Source organism: Gorilla gorilla, chromosome 9 (genome assembly GCF_029281585.2).
Source record: "Gorilla gorilla gorilla isolate KB3781 chromosome 9, NHGRI_mGorGor1-v2.1_pri, whole genome shotgun sequence".
Classification (NCBI taxonomy): Eukaryota; Metazoa; Chordata; class Mammalia; order Primates; family Hominidae; genus Gorilla; species Gorilla gorilla.
This window is the reverse complement of record NC_073233.2, coordinates 131,760,445-131,779,704: the sequence shown is the minus strand read 5'-3', so window position 1 is coordinate 131,779,704 and position 19,260 is coordinate 131,760,445. Positions and strand designations below refer to the sequence as shown.

The window sequence follows — 19,260 nt, the reverse complement described above, 5'->3', positions numbered from 1 at the left end:
GTCTTATTTCAGAAAGATAGTCTTCAAACTCTGAGATTCTTTCCTCCACTTGGTCTATTCTGCTACTGATAGTTGTGATTGCATTGTAAATTTCTCATGTTGTGTTTTCCAGCTCCATCAGGTCAGTTATGCTCTTGTCTAAACTGGCCATTCTGGTTATCAGCTCCTGTATTTTTAAATCATGACTCTTAGCTTCTTTGCATTGGGTTACAACATGCTCCTTTAGCTCAGTGAAGTTCACTATTACCCACTTTTCGAAGCCTACTTCTGCCAAGTCATCCGTCTCAGCCTCAGCCCAATTCTGTGCCCTTGCTGGAGAGGTGTTGCAGTCATTTGGAAAAAGGCACTCTGACTTTTTGAGTTTTCAGCATTTTGCATTAATTCTTTCTCATCTTTGTGGGCTTATCTACCTCTGATCTTTGAGGTTGCTAACCTTTGAATGGGGTTTTTGTAAGGTCTTTTGTTGCTGTTGTTGATATTGTAGTTGTCTTCTGTTTGTTTGTTTTTCTTTTAACAGTCAGGCCACTCAACTATAGGGCTGCTGCGGTTTGCTGGGGGTCCACTGCAGACCCCACTCTCTTTGGCCTCTCTTGCATCTGCAGGAGGCAGCTGGGGTCCCCCACTGGAAGATCTCACCCAATCAGGAGGGACAGGATCAAGAACCCACCCCATGAAGAAGTCTGGTTGCTTCTTGGTAGAGCAAACATGTTGTGCTGGGTCGGGGGAAGCCTCTTTCATGAATATGGGACTGCCCATATTCTCCTCAGCCAGCAGGACAAAATGGCTGAGTTTACGGAACTGCAGAGATGGCGGATGCTCCTCCCCTTGGGAGTTCCCTCCTAAGGACAGATTAGATCTCTGTCTGCAGAGCTGAGGACCCACCCAGTGAGGAGAAGTGGGTCGGGGTCCCGGTTAAAGAAGTAGTCTGGCTAAAGAAGCAGTCTGTCCACGATCTGGTAAGGCAGCTATACTGTGCCCCGGGGTCCTTTCCTTTTCTGTGCCCCTGGCAGGCTGGGATGGCTGAGTCTACAGAACCACAGATATGGTGGTCATCCCTCCTACCAGGAACTCCCTGCCAGAGAGAGATCGGAGTTCTGTCTGTGGAACAAAGGACCCACCCAGTAAGGAGGACTGTGTCAGGGCCCAGGTTAAAGAAGCAGTCTGGCCCCGATCTGGCAAGGCCATTGTGCTGCACCATGGGGGCCCCTATTCATCTGGACTGTATGCGTTCTCCACAGCCAGTAAGCTGGAATGGCTGTTTCCCTCTGAACCATAAAGATGGTGGCCGTCCTTCCCTCCAGGAACAAGGTCTTGTCTCCAGCCGACTTAACCCTCTGCCCTTGGCTGGCCGGATTCTAACCCAGTGGGTCTTAACCCATGAGGTGCTGTGGAAGTGGGGCCTACAGAACGATGCTGCTTGACTCCCTGTATTCAGCCTCCTTCCTAGGGATGTGTATAGAAGGATTTTCCACCTTGTCAGTATCTCTGGCCCGAGCATGCAAAACTCCTGGGTCTTTGTGTGTGTGTAAGTGGCTATTTTGCCAGGCCTCTGCCCAGCTTTGTGTAACAAACCCAAGGCCCTTGTGATGTGGGCTCATGAGGGGATCTTCTGCTCCACAGGTTGCAAAGACCTGTGGGAGAAACATGGCTTCCCAGGTGAGTCACACAAACACTCACCACCTCCCCTGTCTGAGGATGAGGGTTTCTTTGGCCCCAAGCTTCTCCTGGGTGGGCCATCACTGCACCCCCCACCTCAAACCTGCTTCTCCCCACTCTCTGTGGATCTTAACTGCTTGCCTATTCATTCCTAATATGATAACCTGGATATTTCAATTGAAGGTATTGTATTCACTTGCCCCTTTTCATTCCTCCCCATGAGTGCCATGGACCACAGCTACATCTAACTGGCCATTTTGTCCCCAACCCAAAATGTCTTAATGCAACTCAGCATCAACTCAAAAGTCCAAAGTCTTCAATTTAATCTGAGAGTCAAGGCCATGTTTCTTCCACCTATGAACATGTAAAATCAAAACAAGATATTTACTCTAAAGACACAATGGTGGTAAAAGCAATGTGTAGACATTTCCCATTTAAATAGAGAGAAATTGGCCAAAAGAAAGAGGCAACTGGCCCACACAAGTTTGAAACCCAGCAGGCAGACATTAAATCTTAAAGCTCCAGTGTAATCTCCCTTGACTCCATGTCCCACATTCTGGGCACACTGATGTGAGGGGTGCACTCTGAAGGCCTTAGACAGTTCCACCCCTGCATCTTTGCAGGGTGCAGCCCCTGTGGCTGCTCTCACAGGCTGGAGTTAAGTGCTTGCAGCTTTTCTGGGCTCAAGGTGCAAGCTGCCACTAGCTCTACCATTCAGGGGTCTGGTGGGTGATGGCCCCATTCCCACAGGCAGTGCCCCATAGGAGTCTCCATACGGAGGCTCCAACACCACATTTCCCTTCAGCACTGCTCTAGTAGAGTCTCCGTGCAAGGGCTCCACTTGAAGCAAGCTTCTGCCTGGGCACCCAGGCCTTTCAATATTTCCTCTGAAATCTAGGTGAAAGCTGCCAAGCCTCCTTCACTCCTGCATTCTGTGTAACAGCAGGCTTAACATCATGTGGAAGCCACCAAGGCTTACAGCTTGTGCCCTCTGGAGCTGTGACCTGAGCTGTACCTGGGTCTTATTGAGCCTTGACTAAAGGTGGAACAGCCATGATGCAGGGAGTGGTGTCCCAAGGTGGCACTGGGCAGCACCCCAGGCCTTGCCCAGAGTGGCGATGTCCTAAAGGCCTCTGGGCCTGTAATGGAAGGGGGATGTCCTAAAGACTTCTGAAATGCCTTTAAGGCCTTTTGCCCATTGTCTTGGCTATTAGTACTTGGCTCCTTTTTAGTCATGCTAATCTTTCTGGCAACTGGTGGCTCTGCAAGCCACTTGGATTCCTTCTCTACCACACCGCCAGGCTGCAAATGTTCTAAACTTTTGTGTACTGCTTCTCTTTTAAATATAAGTTACAATTTTAAGTAATTATTTTGTTTGATATCTGATCCCAGGCTGTCATAAGCAGGCAGGCCACATCTTGAATGCTTTGCTGCGTATAAGTTTCTTCTGCCACTCTTAAGTTCAACCTTACACAGAGACCTAGGATATAAATACAATGCAGCCAAGTTCCTTGCTAGGATATAACAAGGGTAACCTTTGCTCCAGTTCTCAATAACTTCATGATTTTCATCTGAGACCTTATCAGCTTGGCCTTCGCTGTCCATATTTCCATGAGCAATTTGGTCATAATCACTTAACAAGTCTCTAAGAAGTTGCAAACTTTCCCTTGTCTTGCCATCTTCTTCTGGGATCTCCAAATTCTTCCAGTGTCTTCCCATTACTCAATTCTAAAGCCACTCTCACATTTTCAGGTATTTTTATAGCAATTCTCCACTCCTCAGTTCCAATTTTCTGTGTTAGTTCATTTTTGCATTGTCATAAAGACATATCTGTGACAGGATATTTCTGTTTCCACTCATGGCAGAAGGTGAAGAGGAAGCCAGAACATCACATGGTGAGAGCAGAAGCAAGATGGAGGAGGGGTAAGTCTCAGACTATTTAAAATAACCAGAACCCACAAGAACAAACCTAACAAGAACTCCCTCATTACCAAGGGGAGGGTGCTAAGTCACTCATGAGGGATCTGCCTCTGATCTGATACTTTCCACTAGGCCCCACCTCTGACATTGGGAATCACATTTCAACATGGGATTTGGAGGGGACAGACATGCAAACCAGACTCAAGATAAGTGACTAGAAGCAGCCAGAAGTAACATCTGACACCAAGAGACTGGGACATTGAGAAGACAGGCACACTCTGAGCAGATCTTCAGAGTAAAGGCATTGAGAGTGGACAGAGGGATGACAGAGGCTGGGCTGAAGGGAGTGGAAGCCAGCAACTCTGCATGGAGCTACTGCACACTGGGGCTCATTCGTGGCCCTCAATTCCTGGGGGAGGAGCGAGGTGAATAGGCAAGAAGTGACTGCTCTCACCACAGACCTCTGGAATCCTGGCAACAGGAGACCCTATGAGCCCCATGAGCACTTGAGCTGGCAGGGAGAGCTTCTTAGAGAGGTGGTAGGGGCAGGACTCCAGCCTGTGCAGAGCCCAGGGGGTTTGGTGTGGAAACATCTGCAGTGGAGCATGGCCAGGGATACCCATCACCCAAGGCTCACTATGCTCCTCTAGGAGACATTAGCCTTAGGAGGCCTATTGGACATGAACAGAGCAGGGTGTCTTGCCTGTGAGATGGGTCCAGCCCAATCTGAGCAACTCCCCGTCTGCTGCCCCCACCCCCAGGACCACAGCCTGGCCATGCATGCTTACAGTGCAGCCTCAAATACCCAATCAAGATGTTTCCTGAGTGCCCTTATCGCAGCTCCCTCACTGGCAGACTGCATCTGACCATGGAAAAGCACCAAAAGAGTGGCTCCCACCATCATGTACTATCCCACCCACACTGTTCCCCGACTGCAGCCTCTCCCATGCCACTCTTCCAGCATGCACTTACCTATAGCCACCTCCCCATCACATTGCTGGCATGTGAGACAGTGGGTAGACCTCAACTCCCTTCACTCACTGGCACATGTGTACACATGCACCCTGCACCACTGCTACTGGTATGAGGCCACCCCACCCCTGGCTGTGCCATGGCCAGCACAAATGCACACACAGATGCCAGCAACCCCACTCCCCCAACAGAGCTGCTGCTGCTGACATGAACACACACACAATGACAACCCCAACCCCCGCATACACCACCACCACCCCTGCTACTGCAAACACAGGCACAGAGGCTGGCAGCCCTGTGTGCAACAGCAGCCTGCCCCCACCACGGGCATTGCCAGTGTGACCATGAATAGGAATGCCACAGCTCCACTCCCACTGGTACCCCACCACAGGTGATGAGCATAGTACCCTGCCACACTGCCGCTATTGCTGGCACACATGAATGAACATGAATTCCACTGCTACTACCCCAGTGAAGTGCTTTGGCTGGCACCACCCATCAGAGTGCTATGGCCAGTGGTCCAGGAATATCTCAGCTGCTCCAGCAAAGGTTCCTAACTTTGAGAGGCCAGAGAACAAAGCCAGAGGTCTGATACCAGCCCCCAGAGTTACAGCACACAACCCAAAAGCACTAGGCTGAGCTCTAGCCCCCTAAAACCTTCCAAAAATAAAGCCAGTTGCCTGAACTCACATTATACCATTATCAAACCTGCAAGGGCATCAAAGAAGATAAAAGAACAAAAAAAATCCAAAGGATAGCAGCTTCAAAGACTCAAGGAATATCAGCCCACACAGGTGAGAAAGAACCAGTGCAAGAACTCTGGCAACTCAAAAAGCCAGAGTGTCTTCTGACCTTCAAACAACCGCACTAGTTCTCCAGCAATAAATTGGAATCAGGCTGAAATGACAGAAATAGAATACAGAGTATAGATAGAAATGAAGATTGAGATTCAGAAGAAAGTCGAAACCCAATTCAAGGACTCTAACGAATACAACAAAATAATATGGAAGATGGATGATGAAATGGCCATTTTAAGAAAAAAAATCAGACTGATCTGATACAGCCAAAAAACTCACTTCAAGAATTTCACAATGCAATCACAAGTATTAACAACAGAATTGACCAAGCTAAGGAAAGAATCTCAGAGCTTGAAGACTAGTTCTCTGAAATAACTCAGTAACCCAAAAATAAAGAAAAATCAATAAAGAAGAATGAACAAAACCTCCAAGAAATATAAGATCAAATAAAGAGACCAAATTTACAATTCATGGATATCACTGAAAGAGGGACAGAAAGCAAGCAACTTGGAAAACATACTGAGAATATTGTCCACAAAAATTTCTCCAACTTTGCTAGACAGACTGATTTTCAAATGCAAGAAATGCATGCAGAGAATCCCTTAGAGATACTATACAAGATGACCATCCCTAAGACACATAGTCATAAGATTCATTCTGCAAGGTAGAAATAAAAGAAAAAATATTAAAGGTAGCTAGAGAGCAGCTGCAGATCACCTACAAAAGGAACCTCATCAGGCTAATAGTGAACTTTTCAGAGAGAAGCCCTGTGAGCCAGAAGAGATTAGGGGCCTGTATTCAGCATTCTTAAAAGAATTTTCAACCAAGAGTTTCATATCCAGCCAAACTAAGCTTTATATCTGAAGAAGAAATAAGATTCTTTTAAGACAAGCAAATGCTAAGGGAATTTGCTACCAACAGACCTGCCTCACAAGGAGTTTGTAAGGGAGTGCTAAATATGGAAAGAAAAGACCATTATTGGCCACCACAAAAACACACTTAAGTACATACACTAGTGACAATATTAAGCAACCACACAATCAAGTCTGCATAATCAGTTAACAACATGACAGTATCAAATCCACACATATCAATATTAACCTTCAATGTAAATTGGCTAAATGCCCCAATTAAAAGGCATACAGTAGCAAGTTCAATAAAGAAGCAAGACCCAACTGTATGCTGTCTTCAGGAGACCCATCTCACATACAATGACACCGTAGGTTCAAAGTAAAGGGGTGGAGAAAAATCTACCAAGCGAACAAAACAACAACAACAAAAAAAAAAAAAAAAGAAAGAAAAAAAGAAAAAAGGAGGGGCTACTACTCAAATTTCAGACAAAGCAGACTTTAAACCAACAATGGCCCAAAAAGACAAAGAAGGGCATTACATAATGGTAAAGGGTTCAATTCAACAAAAATACCTAATTGTCCTAAATATATATGCACACAACAAAAGAACACCCAGATTCATAAAGCAAGTCCATGGAGACCTACAAAGAGACTTAGATAACTACACACTAATAGTGGGAGAATTCAATACCCTAATGACAGTATTAGATCACTGAGGAAGAACACTAACAAAGATATTCAAGATCTGAACTCAACACTTGACCAAACAGACCTAATAGACATCTGCAGAATGCTCCAACCAAAAACAGCAGAATATACATTCCTCTTATCTGCACATGTCATATACTCTAAAATCAACCACACTCGGGCATAAAACAATCCTCACCAAATTTTTCAAAACTGAAATCATACCAACCTCATTTTGGAACCACAGCACAATAAAAATAGTGATCAATTCCAACTACTTGGGAAGCTGAGGCAGGAGAATGGCATGAACCCATGAGGTGGAGCTTGCAGTGAGCCGAGGTCACATCACTGCACCTCCAGCCTGGGTGCCAAAGTGAGACTCCGTCTCAAAAACAAAAGACAAACAAACAAAAAAAAGAAAATCTAGAAGAAATAAATTCCTGGATACATACAACTTCCTAATATTGAGCCAGGGAGAAATTTTATCCCTGAACAGACCTATAATGAGTTCTGAAATTGAGTCATTAATAAAAACCCTACCAACCAGAAAAACCTCAAGACCAGATTCACAGCTGAATTCTACCAGATGTATGAAGAGATCTGGTACCATGCCTACCATTTCAAAAAATTGAGGAGGAGGGCTCCTCCCTAATTCGTTCTATGAGGCCAGCATCATCCTGATACCAAAACCTGGCAAAGATGCAACAAAAAAAGAAAACTTCAGGCCAATATCCTCGATGAACAGAGATACAAAAATACTCATCAATATACTAGCAAACTGAATATAGCAGCAGCACATCAAAAAGCTGCTAATCTACCATGATCAAGTAGGATTTATCCCTGGTATGCAAGGTTGCTTTGACATACACAAATCAATAAATGTGATTCACCACACAAACAGAACTAAAAACAAAAACCACAGGATTATCTCAATGGATGCAGAAAGGGCTTTCAATACAATTCAACATCACTTTATGTTAAAAACCCTCAACAAACTAGGCATTGAAGAAACTTAGTACAAAAAATTGAGAGCCTTCTGTGACAAACCCACAGCCAACATCATACTGAATGGGCAAAAGCCAGAAGCCTTCTCTTTGAAAATTGCAACAACACAAGGATGCCCTCTACTACCACTCCTATTCAACATAGTACTGGATGTCCTAGGCAGAGCAGTCAGGCAACAGAAAGAAATAAAAGGCAAACAAATATGGAAAGAGGAAGTCAAACTATCTCCTTTTACCATCCAACATAGTAATTCTGCTCTTAAGAATGTATCCAAGACAAATAAAAACAAATATTCACACAAAAACAGAAACTCAAATGTTCATAGATGTTATATTCATCATAGCCAAAATTTGAAACAACTCAAGTGCCCATTATCTGATGAATAGATACACAAACTGTGGTATATCTATGCAATCTATACAACTGATCATCTTCAACAGTACAAAGGCAGAAGCGACTGATACCTGAATCATTTGTATTATTGTCAAAGCATCAATTTAAGTGAAAGGAGCAAGGTACAAAATACTATATGCTATAAGATTCCATTTATGTAAAATTTTAGAAAATTCAAAATTATAGTGATATGAAACATGTCAGTGGTTTTCAGGAGCTGAGGTTGGGGAAGAAAAGCATTTATTGCAAAAGAGCACCAGAAAACGTTTTAAGGTAATGGAAATACCTCATTAAATATTGTCATGTTGATGACAGTGGCTATATGACTGTATACATGTCAAAATTTAACAAATTATACATTTTAAATTACTAATTATATATAAAGCATACCTCAATAAATGGATTTTAAAATATCTACATATATATGTAAATAATCTCACTTTGAAGAGCAGCTGAAAGCCTATTTTAAGACATGATGAACATGTCAGTTTTTTTTTAAGTTTTCCAAGTTTCTATTTCTCTGAGGCTTTAAAGTAGGTCTCTAAGTTTTTCCTGAAAACACCCAAGAGAGTTTTCCAGGAAACCTTAACTTTTTAACTATGATTAGTTACTTCAATTCTAACATTACTTGATTGCAGTAATAATAAACCTTTTCTATGCAATAGTCCCAAGAGCCATTCTAATCCGATCTCTGAAGGTAAACAAAAAATCATTAAAGATCACAATTATAATCACTTTAATATAGGGAAGGTCATATTATTTTCTGGGGAGAGCAAATAAGGTAGATGTATCTAAAATCAAGTCACAATATGCCTGATGAATAAGCAGGAATACCTAAACAAAATGCTGAAGGTTAAAGAGATTACTTCACTGAATACAAATATAATATTTTCTAACCATCAAGAATGTTAAAGTAAAATAAGATGATTTAAGAATAGCAAGTTTAATGTCACTGGATAACTTGTTGAAGATATTGTAGAACTTTTTAGGACAAAGTTGGCTCAGATGCCCTTTAAGTTTTCTTCTAACCTGACATTCTGTGGGTTTGAAAACTTCAATTTTCTGGATGGATCCACTGAAGAAACAGAAATTGACTGGATAGACAGGAAATTACATTCCTACTGCTGAAAAAATAATTGAGAGTTCAGAAGCTTTCGATCATTTTACCAGTGATATAAAATAGAAGTCAAGGACCTGTGCTTAATTCAGTCGTGTCTAATGTCTTGATTCATTACCAAATTGAAATTCTTTTGGCAAAAATGTAGTCCTTGAAACTCAGAGGACTATTCGAAGTTTGAGATACACTAGATATGCAGGATGAAATGATTAAATAATGGTATAACACTTGGACTTAGTATAAATCAAGACTTAGACTTCTTCAATGGGACTAAGAAAAAGAACTGGGAAAAGTAATTAGAGGTTATAAAAAGGTAGTTTCTCAATCAAGGGAAGACAGATGGAGTATTCCAGCCAAAATTGAATAACCATTCGGTATGGTTCTGCAAAGGGGATTAAGTGTGGTATAAGGAGGAGTCTCAGCTAAAACAGAGGTAGGTTTATAGAGAATTCAAAATTGGAGCAAAGAAAGCATTTAAAGAATAATGAATGACATGGAGTAGGAAAAAAATACTTGAAGTTCAAATTTCTTAACATATTTGAATGAAGAAATTACCAGTTGTTCTACAAGCAGTGTAATGTAAGTATACTTTTTCATGTAATTATCTGTATTTATGTCAAACAATCTAAGTGTCACTTATATTTGTTTATGGGTAATTTTATAAATTAAAATGTAATTACCATTCTGTCAAATATTTTATGAGGGAGGGTGTCAAATGTTACATCTTTATCCTAAGTATGTAATTAAATCTTTTAATATACTTCAGTAACAAACATTTTTACATTTTACTGATAGTAAAGAACTTAAGTTACATCTAATCCCCAACCTGCATCACATCTTATTTCATTTCTGTTCACCCTTTCCCAACCCTATGTTCTTAACAAACATTTAGTGAGCACCTACTAGGTATAAATCACTGTGGTAGGCACTGTCTTAGGACCTTGAATCTGGCATTACTACTTTTGCCATTTTAGAGATGAGGAAGATAAAACTCAGGATGCTTAAGCGTCCTATTAAAAGATCATAAAGCTACAAGTGATTAAACTAAAAATATAGCACATCATTGATTCTAAAACCTGCTACACTTTTTCCTATTATGCCACATTTTCCTGACTAATTCTTGAATCTTTAAATGTGCAATTTTATGCAATTTTCTAAGGATCCACAGAAATGTTAATGAGGGAACAAATGCCCCCAAAAATGAAAGCCTAAACTGTTACACACAGGTCTTTACAGTCCAGAGAGCCCGGAGCCTTCCTTCCTAGATATGATGAGGTCCTCAGGGCCCTGAGATAACCTTAAAAAGGCCAGGTTCTTTTCAGAAGTTAAGAGGCTCCACAAAGGAGAGAGATGCTACGTATTCAGTTCTTCTCAGAGACGTACATTTCACCCAAAGTATAGCAAAATAGAAAGCTCGCAATACCATTTTTTTCCCATAGTGATAATTTTTTATGACAATCATGGCAAATAACAACTCTGTTTGTTTTCAACAACCACAGATTTTGATTGTTTAAAAATTGTATAATGCTTTTGAAAAGGCTGAGTTGCTCAATTTTTAAAATACCAGAGGGAAATCAAGCTCCTATCAGGGTCCTAAAAGACTACCTAGCAAGAAAAAAAAAAGTAAGACATTAAGGATGTTGTAAAGAAATCAGACAAATGAAAGGAACAATGGGATGACAGGCATTGAACAATGGGATGATAGGTATGAAAATCTTCATTATTCTGCCTTAAGATATCTGTCAGTCTTCAGTGTTATCAGTGATGAAGACAGGAAGGGGAAAATGCAGGGGAATTCCAAAGCTTTTCTCCTTGTCTACATAGTGTGCTCTATTCTATTTTTGTATTCTATCTCAATAACATTATTACTTGCCTAACCAGATATAGTTTTGCTCTTTGTGCTGTAGTCAATAGTTTAGAAGTTTATAGTCTGGGCAAAAAAGCAGTAGAGCGAGGAGAGAACATTAGAGTATTTGTGGTAAAAAGAGTTTCTATTGGTGCCAAGAGCCTATTTCAATAGATATTACTCTTTGGAATTCTTTAATAACTTAAAATATAATTAAACAGCCCACCTTGTAACAATTCAAAAAATTACTAGAAGAAGTGTAATAATGCACTTTACTATTGTAAACTTCTCTTTTTATCACAGAATTTTCCCTTTTTGTTTGTCTCCCACCTCTAAACTACGAAAGATCTTGATTAGGCATTGCAGTGTTTGGGTTTCTTCCCAAGCCCAGCATTAATATTGCAGGAAGCAGTTTTCCAAAACTACACAGATCCTGATAACTGGGCAAAGAAAAACACACCAAGAAAGTACAGGATGTGATAGAAGTCTGTACTGGATATATGAAAATACAAGCTATAGAGCTTACCATTGCTTACCCTTGTGGCAGCTGCAACCTCATGCTTAAGGGAGAAGCTTCCCCAATTCTGATTTATTTATTTAGTAAATCAATGAGCTCCTTCTGTGCTCAAAGAATGAGGTATGAAATAGATATGGTGTCTGACCTCATGAAAAACAAAAGAAATATTTAGACTGGGAAGGAATATGGAGAGGACCAATACTCATGGATTCAGAAACCAGGACCAAGGATGTTAAGGAAGTAAAAAGAGCTACTAAGCTCAACAGCAAGTCAAGTTATTCCATGCCACTTTCATTTGAAAATTACTCTTAAATAGACAAAAGCCACTATGCATTTGTAAAGTGTACTTACCAACAGCTTAGAAATGTGAAAAAATTATAAGAAACCAGAATGTTCTTATATGGAACAGAGAAAATGAAGATAATTATTAAAATAACAAGGATACCTTGATTCATGAAAAAATGAGTAGTGAATAAAAATAAAGAAGCAACTACAAGAACCAGAAAAAGTCACAGCAAGATTTGCAAATGGAAATATGTTTAGAAAAAATGTCTTAGCTCTGAGACTTACCACAATTAAGATCATAGCATTTATTTTACTTATTTATCTAATTTTCTGTCTCCCTTAACTATACTGTAAGCTTCATAAGGGAAGTTTTTTGTTGTTAACATTTTTGCTTTATATTTTTTGTTTTCCTCTGATATAGCTCCAGCACCTGAAAATTTGTATGATGCATGGCATATGCTAAAGAAAACTATGTGTTAATTAAAAGAATGAATAAATGAAAAAATAATAATAGTAACAGCTTCTGGCAGGTCACTTTTCCCAGGTAGAGAGTCTGAAGAAATGGCCTCCCTTAAAGAGGAATTCTGTGTGCACCACGTTAAAAAATTTACCTAGTTCAGGGATATAAATTAGTTGTTTTAACTTGAAACTAGAGCACTGGTCACAAAATAATATACCAGAGGACAGTGCTTCAGCTGAATTACATAGACATGAAACAGATCTTCGGTGAAGCTCGGCAGTATTCAGAGATTAAGCTGAGTGTTTCATATACATCTTTTTGATAGATCAAATACATGTTTTGGCATCCACTTTTTTGCAGTATTATTAACAACCTACTCTTCAAATGGCTGGGGAAAAAATGCTGAATATAAAAGACTTCTTTGGGAAAACCTGTAAGAATCAGTTGGAGAAGGGAAGGGGAAACGTTTGTTGTTCTTTTGGATGCTGCCATGAATGTAACGTGGCAACAAACAACAAAATAACAACAAATAATCATTTTCCCGTAAGATTTTTTTCAAAATATTTAAAATAGGTTACACAGATTATGAATTATGTATCATGGACCTACTTGTTCCATAACAGTGCAGACATCAAAACATTTCTATTATATAAAGTAAAAACAAAGAAAAACTAAGTAGGGAAAGACTGATTGATTAGAGTAATTTGTGTCCAATTGTCTATTACACTGATATTCAAAATATGGTAACAATAACAAAAATGAGTAGAGGTAAATGTAGACTCCCCTCAATTTAACTGTCTTGGCCAGTTTTAACAGTTTCTGTTCTTTGATTTAGAAGATATCTTCAAAGTTGAAATAACTTTGAGAAAAGTAACAAGTTTTTTTTGTTTTTTGTTTGTTTTGAGACAGTCTCACTCTGTCACCAGGCTGAAGTGCAGTGGTGTGATCTCAGCTCACTGCAATCTCCGCCTCCCGAGTTCAAGCAATTCTCCTGCCTCAGCCTCCCGAGTAGCTGGGACTACAGGCACCCGCCACCGTGCCCAGCTAATTTTTGTATTTCTAGTAGAGACAGGGTTTCACCATGTTGGCCAGGATGGTCTCAATATCTTGACCTCGTGATCCGCCCACCTCGGTCTCCTAAAGTGCTGGGATTACAGGTATGAGCCACCGCACCGGGCCTAACTCAAGTTTTATTAACCTTCTTTTTCTCAATTTTTCAAATAATTGACCGGATTCTCAGTTTAGTATGCCTCTCTTTTTAAGAACAGAATTTAGCTGGGAAAGTAGTAGGTCAGGAAGAGCAAAAAAGAGACAGGAAGGAGCATTGTGTAAAAGAGACTAAAATCATAAAGACTAGAATTATAGGGACCATGAGGATAATTTCATTCAATCAAAACTTTGAAATATGAAAATACTGAAGTTAGAAGAAGTAATGTCATTTACCCAAGGGACCACATTTACATTTAATAAAGTCAGAAGCAGACTGTGAACGAATCACTCTTGACTCCTCACACAAAGTTTTTTCTATTTCACTCTTATCACAGATATTGGGAGTTGAAAACTTCCATAAGTTGAGTATCATCTCTGTATTTTATCATTTTTTTTTCAGAGATGTGCTCCCCACTAAGCATTGCCTGCAGTGGACATCCAAAATCAGACCACAGTGACTGAGTTTACCCTGACGGCCTTTCCTGTTCTTCAGCAGCTTCAAATTTCCCTTTTTTGCAGTCCTCTTGTTTACTTATATGCTTACTCTAACAGGAAACGTTGCCATCATTTCCCTAATATGTGTGAATCATCGCCTCCAAACCCCAATGTACTTCTTCCTCAGTAATTTGTCAATTTTGGACATTTTTTTCACCACCTCAGTTACCCCAACGCTATTAGCCTGTCTCCTGCAGGACAAGAAGACCATATCTTTTGCTGGGTGCATCACCCAAACTTATTTCCTTTGTTTTCTTGGGGACAGTGGAGTTTATCCTCTTGGCAGTGATGTCCTTTGACTGCTACGTGGCCATCTGTGACCCCCTGCACTACACCATTATCATGAACAGCAGGGCCTGCCTCCTACTAGTTCTGGGCTGCTGGGTTGGAGCCTTCCTGTCTGTGTTGTGCCCAACCATTGTGGTGTCCAGATTGCCTTTCTGTTACAAGGAAATTAGTCACTTCTTCTGTGACATCACCCCTTTGCTACATATGTCCTGTATAGACACTCATTTCATCGAGATGATAAACTTCCTCTTATCTTCCCTCATCCTCCTGACCTCACTGGTGCTCACCACTGTGTCCTACATCTACATCATTTCTACCATCCTGCACATCCCCTCAGCCCAAGGACGTCGGAAGGCCTTTTCCATGTGCGCTTCCCACATCACCGTCATTTCTATTGCTTATAGAAGCAACATCTTCAGGTATGTGAGGCCCAGCCAGAGTCATTCAATGGATTTTGACAAGGTGACAGCTGTCCCCACCACAATGGTGACCCCTCTTCTGAATCCCTTCATTTATAGTCTAAGAAATGAAAAGGTAAAGGCAGTCTTGAAAGAAGCAGTCAGCAAAATTATGTCCTCATGGCACAGGAGAACTTAAAACTTTAACCAAGCTTTTCTGCTCAGAATGGTTATTTTCGTCTCTAGCTCAGTGTGGAGAAAGACAGATTTAGACACCAGAAAATCAAAGGCATATGGGAAGGTATGAATAGGCTCAGTGCCGCATCAGAGGCCAAGTACTGTAGTCACAGTTTAGAAGAGACAATTCAGCCATAGAGAAAATGACATTCCCTGAACTCTATTATTGAACCACTGTGCATTCACAATATTATGGATTAATGAAAAATACAAAACTAAAATCAAAAAACCTAAATTTTGAGCCTGGCTTTATCACCTTTTTTTTTGTTGTTGTTTAATCTAGTGACACTTAGCCTATCTGACCATTTGTTTTCTCATCTGTGAAATGGGGACGTTGTGCTTTTTCTTTTTGTTGTTGTAGGCTTAGCTAAGATGGTCTAAGAAATGAAACCACATATAATTAAAAACAAACACTTCTACTAGTTCTTTTCAGATGTTGCAAGCCTTCAACCTTGACAATTAAATATTATATAATAATAATAACAATAGCAAGGAAGGAATAATAATAATAACAATAACATAATCCAGGGTTTGTACAGTATACTTAAATATATACGCATGTATTGCATTTATTCCTCCTAATAACCTTAGAAAGCTGATATCATTATCTCCATTTTACAGATGAGAAAACTGATGTTTACAGAGGTTAAGCATCTTGCCCCAAACTACATCATTGGTAAGTGGCAGAAATTTAGAATATGTGAACTTCAGACTCCTTTAGCACCCCACTATATTATAAAGTGTGGAAGGAAAACTTAAGAGGGGAAACCAAATTAGCCTGGAAGCTACCTTCTTTTTCTGAAGCCAGAAGCCAACAGTTAGACAGACCTGCAGATCAAGGCAGACCAGAAGTGGGACACAATTAGAATGGACTGAGAGGCAATTTGGTTTGAAAGGAAAACTATTTATTCAGAAGCCATAACTGACCATGAGTCTAGACTGATCATCTATAGCAACTGGCGAATATGGCCACATACATAGAAGATCATCTTAGCATTCATTTGGTTGAGGAAAAAAAAGTATCAGAAAACTAATCAAGCTTGCTTAAGTAAACTATGTACTTATCATAATAATCAAAAGTGCCATATGGAACCCCAGAAAATAAGAAACATCAAAACCTGCTAAGTGACAAAAAGAAGGAACTAGAAATTTGTAAGGAGCCAAGGTAGGTATTCTCTTCTCTTTAAGTCTCTGATTTCTCCTTAGGTCTCTCTGTAGTTGTATTTCTCTGTATTATTTTTCTCCATATACTTTGTGGTAGGCTGAATAATAGCCCCTAAAGATATCCAGGTTCTGACCTCTGGAAACGGTGAATGTTATCTTATGTGGCAAAGAGATTTTTGTAGATGTGACTAAGTTAAAGTTCTTGAGATGGGGGATTATCCTGGATTACCCAGGTGGGCCCTACATGTAATCCCAAATGTCATCGTAAGAGCTAGGCAAAAGGAGATTTTACTACAAAAATGAAGGCCATGTGACGATGAAAGCAGAGAGAGATTTGATGCTGCTGCTCTGCTGGCTTTGGAGACAGAGGAAAGGGCCACAAATCAAGAAATAAACCTCTGAAAGCTAGAAAAGGCAACGAAGCTGATTTTCTCCCACAACCTCCAGCATGACTCTGCCAACACCTGGGTTTCAGCCCAGTGAAACTGTTTTTGGATTTCTTGCCCTCAGAACTGTAAAATAATACATTAGTGTTGTTTTAAGCCGCCAACTTTGTGGTAATTTGTTACAGCAGCCATGAGAAACTAATATACACCTGATTTGCTTTTCTGTCTCTGCAGTGTTTTTTTTCCACTTTTCTGTGCACATGGAAGATAGCTGCTTTTGTCATTCACAAATATATGTATATACTCAATTACAGATATATATTCAATATATAAGGGTAGAGATATTGAATGTATTTGAATGTATTGATATGTATTAAATTTAAGTGGATACATATTTAAAATAATCTGAGTTCAAAATCCAAATTTCTGGGAGGAGGATATGGTTGGTCCAACTAGAGAGAGATTTCCACTTCTGATTCACTTATTTGTAAGAAGAATGAGTCAGCAAGGTATCAAATCACCGTGTCCACAATGCCAATAAGTAGGTGCTGTGGGAGTAAGCTCTCTAAAAAGAGTGTAGGAATGGGAAAAAGACAGACTCTCTAGCTGAGTGGACAAAGATAGGGACCTTAAGAATTGGCATGGAATCTCTCAGGAAAGAGCAGGTAAAGAAAGAGCTGTCTTAGGAATGAATTCAGAGTATTATAAGAGAGCACAGTCCATCATAAGATAATGAAGTGAACAAATGTTTAAAGACAAAAAGAAGTTAGACCAAAGTCACCAAGAATGAAGTAGTCCTGTAATTTTCTGCTCTGTGCTTATAATCAGACCCTAATTAAGACAAGGTATCAAAAGTTACCATATTAGGTTATTATTGCTGTCATATCAAATTCCCACTAATTTGGCAGCTTAAAACAACACACATTTGTTATCTCCTACTTCTGTAGGTCAGAAGCCCAACACAGGTCTTACCGGGCTAAAATGTCGGCAGGCTGCATTCTTTCCTGGGAGCCCTAGCAGATAATCCATTTCCTACACCTTTGGGTTGTTAACAGAATTCATTTTCTTGAAGGCTATACTATGGTTTCAACCTGGAAATTTGTTTCACTCGAGGAGGAAATGTATTCCACTAAATCTAAGAAATTGTTTGTTTTGCTATGGTTATGACATTGAATTAAGTGGTAGTGACAAAATGCTAAAAAAGACCTTTAACGTTGAAACACGGTATACATTTTAATCATGAGCAGTAATACCTTTAAGAGCTTCTTAAAATCTTAAAGGCAAATCACCTATTTTGAAAAGTCATTTTAAAGCTAGAAGAAAATGCACTATACAAAATGTTTAAATAACTTTGTTTGAAGAGTGGGATTATAATTATATCTCTTTTTCCCACCTTTTGGAGCTTTTAAAACTTGGGAAGCATATGTCAATTTTAATATTGGAAAAATTAACAAACATAATTTTTCATAAACAATAAAATATATATTAGGAGAGTTAAGTTCAGATGTTTCCTGAAGTAGGAGATATGATTTAAAACTTTTCTTTTTATTTTACAGTTAAAGAGAAAAAACTGTCATGAGTTCACTTGAGTAATAGACTTATAAAGAATACGTTCTTACTAGCACAGATACTGAAGTTAAAAACTTTTTTTAAAATTTTTTAAAGGAATATAGTCTTAAATTGAGATTCCTCCTCCATAAAGATAAATGCAAATCCTTGAAAATGTCTACATCTTAAGAACCCAGTTATTTTTAAAATATTAATATAATTAAATACTCCAAAGATTTTTTTAAACCCTTGGATTTATGAAATTGAAAGTATAAACTAAGGGAAGTGTCCTGAGAAAAATTGAATGGAGTATTCTTTTAATGGTCACATTCCCTCTCCACATTCCCATTCCCATCTGCCACACAGAAACTGATCCCCTTCCTCAAACCTTATACAAAAATTAACTCAAGATAGAGTAAAGACCTAAATGTAAAACCCAAAACCATAAAAACCCTAGAAGAAAACCTAGAAAATACCATTCAGGACATAGACATGGGCAAAGACTTCATGAGTAAAACACTAAAAGCAATTGCAACAAAAGCCAAAATTGACAAATGGGATCTAATTAAACTAAAGGGCTTCTGCACAGCAAAAGAAACTAGCATCAGAGTGAACAGCCAACCTACAGAATGGGAGAAAATTTTTGCAATCTACCCATCTGACAAAGGTCTAATATCCAGAATCTACAAGGAACTTAACTAAATTTACAAGAAAAAAAAGCAAACAACCCCATCAAAAAATGGGCAAAGGATAGGAACAGATGCTTCTCAAAAAGGACATTTATGTGGCCAACAAACATAGGAAAGAAAAATCATCATCACTGGTCATTAAAGAAATGCAAATCAAAACCAAAATGAGATACCATCTCACGCCAGTCAGAAAAGTGATTATTAAAATCTCAGGAAACAATATATGCTGGTGAGGCTGTGGAGAAATAGGAACACTTTTACACTGTTGGTGGGAGTTTAAATTAGTTCAACCATTGTGGAAGACATTGTGGCAATTCTTCAAGGATCTAGAACCAGAAAT

At 39.5% G+C, this 19,260-nt stretch overlaps 1 non-coding gene and 1 pseudogene across 1 annotated transcript in view; one reads left to right on the top strand and one right to left on the bottom strand.

Annotated features, from left to right (window-relative positions):
• The window catches only part of LOC101134179 (uncharacterized), a 95,004-nt gene that overhangs the window by 35,779 nt on the left and 39,965 nt on the right, over positions 1–19,260 (bottom strand). The gene's annotated exons all lie outside the window — the stretch shown is intronic.
• Positions 1,043–15,095, top strand: LOC101136333 (olfactory receptor 6M1-like; annotated as a pseudogene).